The 7,692-nt window shown below is 39.4% G+C and overlaps 1 protein-coding gene across 5 annotated transcripts in view; it reads left to right on the forward strand.

Annotated features, from left to right (window-relative positions):
* Positions 1-7,692, forward strand: part of usp54a (ubiquitin specific peptidase 54a) — a 74,997-nt gene that overhangs the window by 26,420 nt on the left and 40,885 nt on the right. The window contains exon 1 of one of the 5 annotated variants that reach the window (XM_016497451.1): positions 6,411-6,432. The exons of the other annotated variants lie outside the window; for them this stretch is intronic. The gene's annotated coding sequence lies outside the window, so the exon portion shown is untranslated. Of the gene's footprint in view, positions 1-6,410; positions 6,433-7,692 lie in introns of those variants that run through there. 5 annotated transcript variants of the gene reach the window in all.

The raw sequence follows: 7,692 nt of genomic DNA on the forward strand, positions 1-7,692 counted from the left end.
GATAAAAGGAGGAGTGACGACAGTGTTGGACGAGAGAGGACCAGGCCTGGATTTTATTTTGTGTTTTGTGTGCACCAGTCGTCCACGAGGGGCTGCCACTTTACTTTCATTTTGTGTTTGTTTATTTTATCAAAGTTTTCTTTGAACGTTCGCCGGTTCCCGCCTCGTTCCCGAACTACGAACTGTTACATGTATATTTTGTTCTATTTGTGTTGTTATTTATAATAAGTCAAGTGATACTGTTAAGTGCACTGATGTCAGCCTCATTTTAAATAATAAAGTTTATTAAATTGTTAAAGGGGTCATATGATGCTGCTAAAAAGAACATTATTTTGTGTATTTGGTGTAATGAAATGTGTTTATAAAGAATATCGGCCGATATATCGGTATCTGGCTTTTTTTACTCCCTAATATCGGTATCGGCATTGGCCCCCAAAAAACCCATATTGGTTGGGCTCTAGTTGACATAGATGGATTTGTTGAAGTGACAAAACATTTGGATTAGGGCTGTGCAAATAATCGAATGCGATTTTCATGCGCATCTCGGCTTTACTGATGAGATGAGCGTGAAAATCGCATGCGATTTTTTTGCACAGCCCTAATTTGGATGATGATATGTAGATGAATTGCTGTTAGATGGAACTTATTTTCAGGTGTTATTCCCGATTATTTAAAAATGGTTGCCGTTTCAAACAGCTGAATTAATTAACTTGTATTGTAACAGCACTGAAGCCAATTCTGATAAATTTGCCCAATAGTTGCATTTGTGATCTCAGCCTCTCTCTGCGCTGTGGAGAGAGAGTTTGTAGGGAACTGGCCCAGATTCAGGTGGCCTCGCAGCTTCACAGATGGTACGAGGGAAATGCAGTTGCTTGTGCCCGGCCAAAGTGATGCTCACTGGCTCATGCTTACAGGAGAACGACTAAACTCTCCAACCGTGGGTCACATCCTCTGATCCCCTGGTATGTGATCTGTACCATTCCATGCTATACATTTATTCAGTATTTTTTGGATAACAAAAATGACGTTTTTTTTTAATAAATGCTAAAGTCATCTTGGATGTAATTATTGGAATAGGACATATAAACATAAGGACACTGTTTGTGCCTGGCTGTATCTTGTGCTTGACCGCCCCATGTGCTTGCACCTCATCCTTCCGAAAACAGCACCAGGTCTAGGTTTCCATGGCAACCGCAACCCACCCTGTCTTATTTCTGTTTAGTGGAAAATAACTGCTCCAGCCTGGACCTGTGCTTCCTCAGCACTGGGCTCCTGCTGCGGGGATGACGTCAGTCTGGGGCTGATGGAGACGGTGGAGAGCACATCACTCAGCGATGTGACAGTAAAATAGCCTGAGCTGCTAGTGTGAACATTCAAGGTTTTCTTGTCCTTTTGCACTCCAGAAGTGGCCTTTTAAAATTAGGTTAAGGCTGATTATGTAAGCACAGTTGTGTCTTATTAATATAATTAACTGGACAGAGAAAATCCCAAACATGGCTTTTGCCGCATGCAAGCCTGTGCACTATCTGTCTAAACAGAATTGTTCAATTGACATCCAAAGATAAAATGGCAAAAAACGAAACGGCCTCTAAATCACTTTCGCTTAAGTAAACTGTAGCGACACTTTGGCCAGATAGCTCGCTTGTTTATCATTCACTTTCAGTAATAGAAATGGGATGCCAAGACTATCAGGCTCATCCAACCGCACCGTCACCTGGCGACATGTTTCCCTCAAGCTTTTGTCCCTGTTGGATATTTTCTCACTGTTGGTTCAAGTGAAGTTTTGGCAAAGCAGTCGGTGTCAGACTGAGGTGTGAAGCTTCTCGACAGTGAGACATTACAGACTTCATTAGTGGCACAAATGTGCCCTGCTGGATTGAAAATGTCAGATAGCTGCGTCAGAGTTGGTGGCTGGGAGGGATTGAATTCTCTCACCCCTGATGGCTAAATGGGCATCGCTGTTCCCGGCAGAGTCTATTATTGCAGGAATAATCCTGTGACACCTTATGTTATATTGGGTCAGAGGATCCGTCACCTGCGTCTTCCTGGCTTTTCCTAAAATGGAAACTGCCAGGCTTGTGGAACATTGATTTGTGCAGTGTTGCAGATGCAGTTGACACAAGTTTATGTCAGAGTCCAATATTTCTTAAACCTATTTTATTACATTATGCTGGTTTAAGTTCTTTTAGGAAATTTTGTTGCTCGTCATCAAACATTTTTTTTTGTTTGTCAAATAAGTCAAAACAAGTATCCGTTTTGGAGTTTTTGTCCAAATCCTTATAGGTTTTCAAATGTCTCTTTTGTAGTATTTCAACTTGTTACTCACTACAAAAATATCCAAGGAAGCTGGCATGGAGTTAAAACACCAACCAACCAACCAACCAAACCAATGGATGCAGTTGAGTTGACCTTTGTTCTTTTAGACCTCTTCTGTTGTTCCTTGTGGCCTGCAGAGGCTATTTGGTGCTCAGCATTGATTGTCTGTGCGAGGTGACTGCAGGTTGAATGAGAGTGAAGTCGTGTGATGCTGGACTAAAGCCAGGTTGAGGCATCATATGTGATTAGAGGGATGAAGAGCTGGATGTCTTCCATAGATATCATGTTGCATAACAGAGTAGAGACAAACTGCCAAATTAAGACTCAGATTAGGTAACATGGATGTAGAACGGTGATACTGTAATAGATTGTTAAAGCTACACTATGTAACTTTTGGCCCTCTAGTGGTTAATAAATAAAATTGCATGCATCTTGCAGAAGAACATTGTTTTGGTAGTGCTTTGGCTCTGCACCTCTGCACAAATTTATGTGGTCCATTCTTGAAAAATAAAATCCAGCACTACAACAACCCATAATGAAATGACCCTTTACAATAGCTGACACTATATAATAAACGTAAGCTACTGTTAGATAGCTAAATTGCTATGTGTTGATTTAAAGAAAATACCTTACCTGTTGAGTAATACACAACACTATTTTCAAAGTCGTCAGACTGGGGGACACGCATTACACAATATTTCACCAAGAAAAATCACAGGCAACTAACTCTGTCTTGTGTACAAAACACGTGAGAAGTGATACAGAGAATCACAAAAGACTGTGACTCCTCCCCTTATTTCCTTGCCCTAGGCCTATCTTGCTCTTTCATTTCTCAGGCTTTGGTGATGCATCGCCGCTTCTCTCAGAGTGCGTTTTTGAAAATTCGCACTATGCGATCGTCACTCATGTGAACAAGCACAATTTGCATAAGGCTTTTGTACGCGATCTGCAGAAAACGGTCAGCAAGTAAAAAACTGGGCCTAAAATTGTGTTGTGTATACCCGGCAGAAGAAAGAAGTCAACTCTGGGTCAGTTTTAAATCCTTGCAGTTCTCGCCACCTCTGAAAAGCCAAGCCAAGGCAGACTTTGCCCTTTTTGGAGTTTCTTTGTGTTCACAAGTGTTGATTACCTGGAGGTTTGCGGTTTTGCGTAGTTCATGGTTAGTATTTTTCACTCATTGTGACCGCTAACTTTCTGCTTCACACTACTCCTGCACCATACATGTGCTAGAGCTAGAGCTACTTTTCTCGGTTTATGGATATGACGTGACATTCTCAGGCGAATGACGAATTCATGCAAAATCTGCTCTAAAATAATAACAATTATTATAGGCTTGCTGCAGTTATTCAGGATACGGCAAAAATAAAACGATTTATGATGTACTCACTCGTTATTTAAATTTAGTTATTTTTGAACAAAAAAGTTGCATTGTAGCTTACATTTTTGTTCAAAGTATTTTGTAATAAATTTTGTAAGTGCATTAAAGGTTATTATTTCTTTATTAATTGTATTTAATTGTTATTATTGTTATTATTATTTAGGGGTGCTCTGATTGATCGGCTACCGATCGCTATCGGCTTATAATCACTTTGGGATGATTGATCGGCAGTCTCTATAAAGGCCACATACTCCGTTTGCAGTGCGTATTTTTTCCGCGTTCAAGTTAACGGATTAAATATGGCATTATTTTAATGACAAATGTCGAGATTGCTTTGTTGTATCGCGAAGGTAGATTAATATAATGCGTGAGCGCGAATCTCCCCGCTCGCACGTGGATTTCCTTTGCTCTTAATATATATATTTGAAAAATGTCTAAAAAATGCCCCGCTCCACCCCTCAAATTAAAAAATCCCCCCAACAAGAGTCACCTAAGAGGGGAATTCCCCCCATTTTCAAAAATGAAATTAAGGCACTGAGTAAATGTCTAAATATCCTGATTGGAGTATCACTATAAATAGTTATAAATTATAAAAAGAAGGCTTTAAAAATATCAGTATCTGTGATCGGTATCGGCAAATACTGCTTCCTGTGATCAGCAATCGGCCTCAAAAATCCTGATTGGAGCACCCCTATTGTTTTATTTTTTTTCAACAACAACAACAGCAACAAAAAAAACTTAAATAAACGTATGAAAAAAAAACTGTCCATAATTACACAATGAGTTCAGCTTCACAAACCTTAAGTACACAAAGCTTTTGTAGGTTTGAGACAGTGAGTCAGATGTTGATTCATTAACCAAGGGTTTGTCAGACTGATTCATCTCGATAACTTTGTTCCTGTGTTTGAACTGTTGGACTCCTAAGAGTCATTTGTTTGTGAATCAGAATACACTGGTCACCCTGTCCTGTTTGTTTTTGTGTTCAGCTTTTCGATGTGTTTCTTGCCATTATGTTGTGGCACATGGACTATAATGAGTTCTTTAAATATGAGTTCTTGGCACTGTAGATTGTCTGCTGCTGGAAATGGGTGCAAGAAACATCAAATGGATGCATAAAATTATATAATATATCATTAATTATACATAATTATTACAAATTATTTAAGATTTAAAAAACAAATTGTGCTATATAATAGCATGAATTACAATTTTACTTCATACCTTTCAACAATTAGAAAATTACCATTCAGATGTACATCTTGTTTTTTGGATAATGTTGAGTGAATCTCTGAGACATGCTTGTTTATCAGCGTGTGGTCCACCAAAACCAAATGTTTACAAGAACTTACTACAGGGCCCAGCAAGACAGTCTTAGTCACTGTCTGGAAGCTAATGAGGGCCTTACAGTAGACACTACTAGATCTGTTTTCTGCCAGACAGGATAATCCACCGTCTGATCAGGATAATCTGCCTGCCTGACCTGCCATTTGACCTACTTCACCCCCTGCTGACCAAGCAGAGGCACAGTACAGTCTCTTCAGGGATGAAGAACCCACCATGAGGGTTTCTTCAGTGTTAAAGGGGTCCTATTATGCTTTTTAACTTTTTTAATTTTAGTCAGTGTGTAGTGTGCATGTTTGGGCATAAAAAAGATCTAGAAAGTTACAAATCTCAAAGTCCACTCCAAAGGGAGATATTTCGTTTTTTAAAAATCCCTTTTCAAGAACTACAACAAACGCCTCGTTTGGACTACAGCGTTTGTTTTCCGGGCTTTGTGATATCACAAAGCAGCTCATTGGAATATCATTACAAATAATTCCCGCCTACAGAAATTCGAATGGTTGGGGGGTGGGGAGGGGCGAGGTTGTGGTTAGAAGAAAGGTATTTTAATAATGCAAATTATGTGAAAAATAATGCGATTTTCGAACCACCTAGCATGAGAGCATGTTTTAGTACACCCCCAAAACAAAATCAAGACTTTGTAAAAGAGCATAATAGGACCCCTTTAAAGTACTTTCTACTATCCTAGTTTAATGTGCAGAGACATCTACAGTAAGCAATTTTTGTGGGGGGTTATTTCCCCAAACAGTGTAAGCACCTCTGCTCTGTGGCGCTTTCAACATTGCTTGGCTTGTTTGCATGGCCCAATGAGGTCTGCAATATCTGGAGAGAGCTATCAGTTAGCTTTCCCACTCATCACATGGCTGTTGCTCACTGCCACTGGACAAATCTGTCCAGAAGACTAATGCAGATGGGTGTTTGAAAGAGGACATTATAGCATGTAGTTTATAGGCAAGGCATGTTTTAAGAGTGAATTTAGGTGTTAATGTGGTTTCAAAGTCATAAACAGAGACACGGAAACCATTGACATCAGCAGTGTAAGGTCAGCCGCTGACTCACAGCTGGATAAACACTCATCTTACTAGAAGTTCTCTCTCCAGTTCAGTTTCTATCAGTCCCTTTTCTTTGTAAATATTTTTTTCTGTTCATCCATTCACTTCGGCTCTTGTCATCTTTGTTTCTGTCTGCCTTTTCCTGTCGGTCTGTTATTTGTGGCCTTTGTCTTCCTTTCTGTTGTTTTTCCCTCTCTTGTTTTATTCTGCATTCCTTGAAAACTGCCCTCAAGGCTGCTTTCCTTAAAAGCACATCAGACAGTGATGGACGTAGACAGATTTGCTAAACTCTTGAGAGGAACTGCTCGAAGCTTCAACTTTTAAACTTCCTGTCAAGTGCTTGAGGTAAAATCTAAATGTTGCAGGCAATGGATGTTGTCCTCGCTGGGTGTCTTTTTCACCTTAAAGCAAGTTTGTTGCCTGGCTAAGTGCTGCTAATATAAGCCTACCAGTGGGAGACTGGTTTAAGAGCTTTGACTATCGTATCAAGTTGTTGAGTTATGTCAGAGTGTCATGTCTGGGAGGTCAACCTGTAAGTCATGTGTAGGAGTAGCACATCAACACTCAGCTAAGGTGTTCTGTATGCTGGCTTGGACTGGGTCAAACAGGTAAATCCTTGTCTCCACCCAAGTGTTATTTTAGCCAGTAGGATGAGATCTGAGTCAGATTGTAAAGGAAATTTCACAGCTACGGTGTTAAGATGTGACTATTTGTGTTTTCGTGGAGAGAGTCTATGCTCATTTGAGGTGTTCACACATACTGAGATTTTTATTGCTGTAGGTCGCTAAGTGGTTCTAAGGGATAGTTCACACAAAAATACTGTAATTTATTCACCCTCATGTTGTTCCAAACCTGAATGGCTTTCTTTGTTCTCTGAAACATAAAATGAAAATCAAGGAAGACCATTATTGCTTGGTTCCCTTGGTTCTCAAAATATACAGAAAATATGGAGAAGAAACAAAGTCATACAGGTTTAGAACAACTTGAGGGTGAGTAAATTATGACATAATTTACATTTTTGGCTGAACTAGCTCTTTTTGGGTTCCCATGGTCATGGAAAAGCTTGAAATATAAGGATTTCCTTCAAGATATGGAAATTAATAAAGTCTAAAAAAAAGGGTATATATATAAATAGATTAATATTTGGTAAGGGTAAGGGGCATTACATTTCCCGACCAGGCGCCGAGTGCTGCCAATCACAACACACACTGGCCCAGAACTGTGCACAGTGTTTCAACAGAACATTTTGATAGTTATGCTAGTATTATTCCTGTGTAAAATAAAACTTAAAAGCCACAGTAGTGTCCAATTTGTGAGTGACTTGGTTCTTTTTAATTAATTGGTTGAAATAGTTCAGAAATATATTAGCTGTTTAGTATCAGTAATAAAGAATGACTGGAAAAGTCATGGAAATTCATTGGTCAAAAAATATGGAAACCCTGTATATTATTGCAGGTAATAACTTACTGCTGGATGCTGTAATGTTATTGGTGAGATTAGGGATGCACCGAATGTTCGACAACCGAAATTATTCGGCCGAATAAGCGAAAAGACCGAATAAATTGTACCGAACAATGATATGACGCGATCAAATAGCAACCAGCG

The sequence above is a fragment of the Sinocyclocheilus anshuiensis genome, unplaced genomic scaffold (assembly GCF_001515605.1).
Source record: "Sinocyclocheilus anshuiensis isolate Anshui unplaced genomic scaffold, SAMN03320099.WGS_v1.1 scaffold1224, whole genome shotgun sequence".
In the NCBI taxonomy this organism is placed as follows: Eukaryota; Metazoa; Chordata; class Actinopteri; order Cypriniformes; family Cyprinidae; genus Sinocyclocheilus; species Sinocyclocheilus anshuiensis.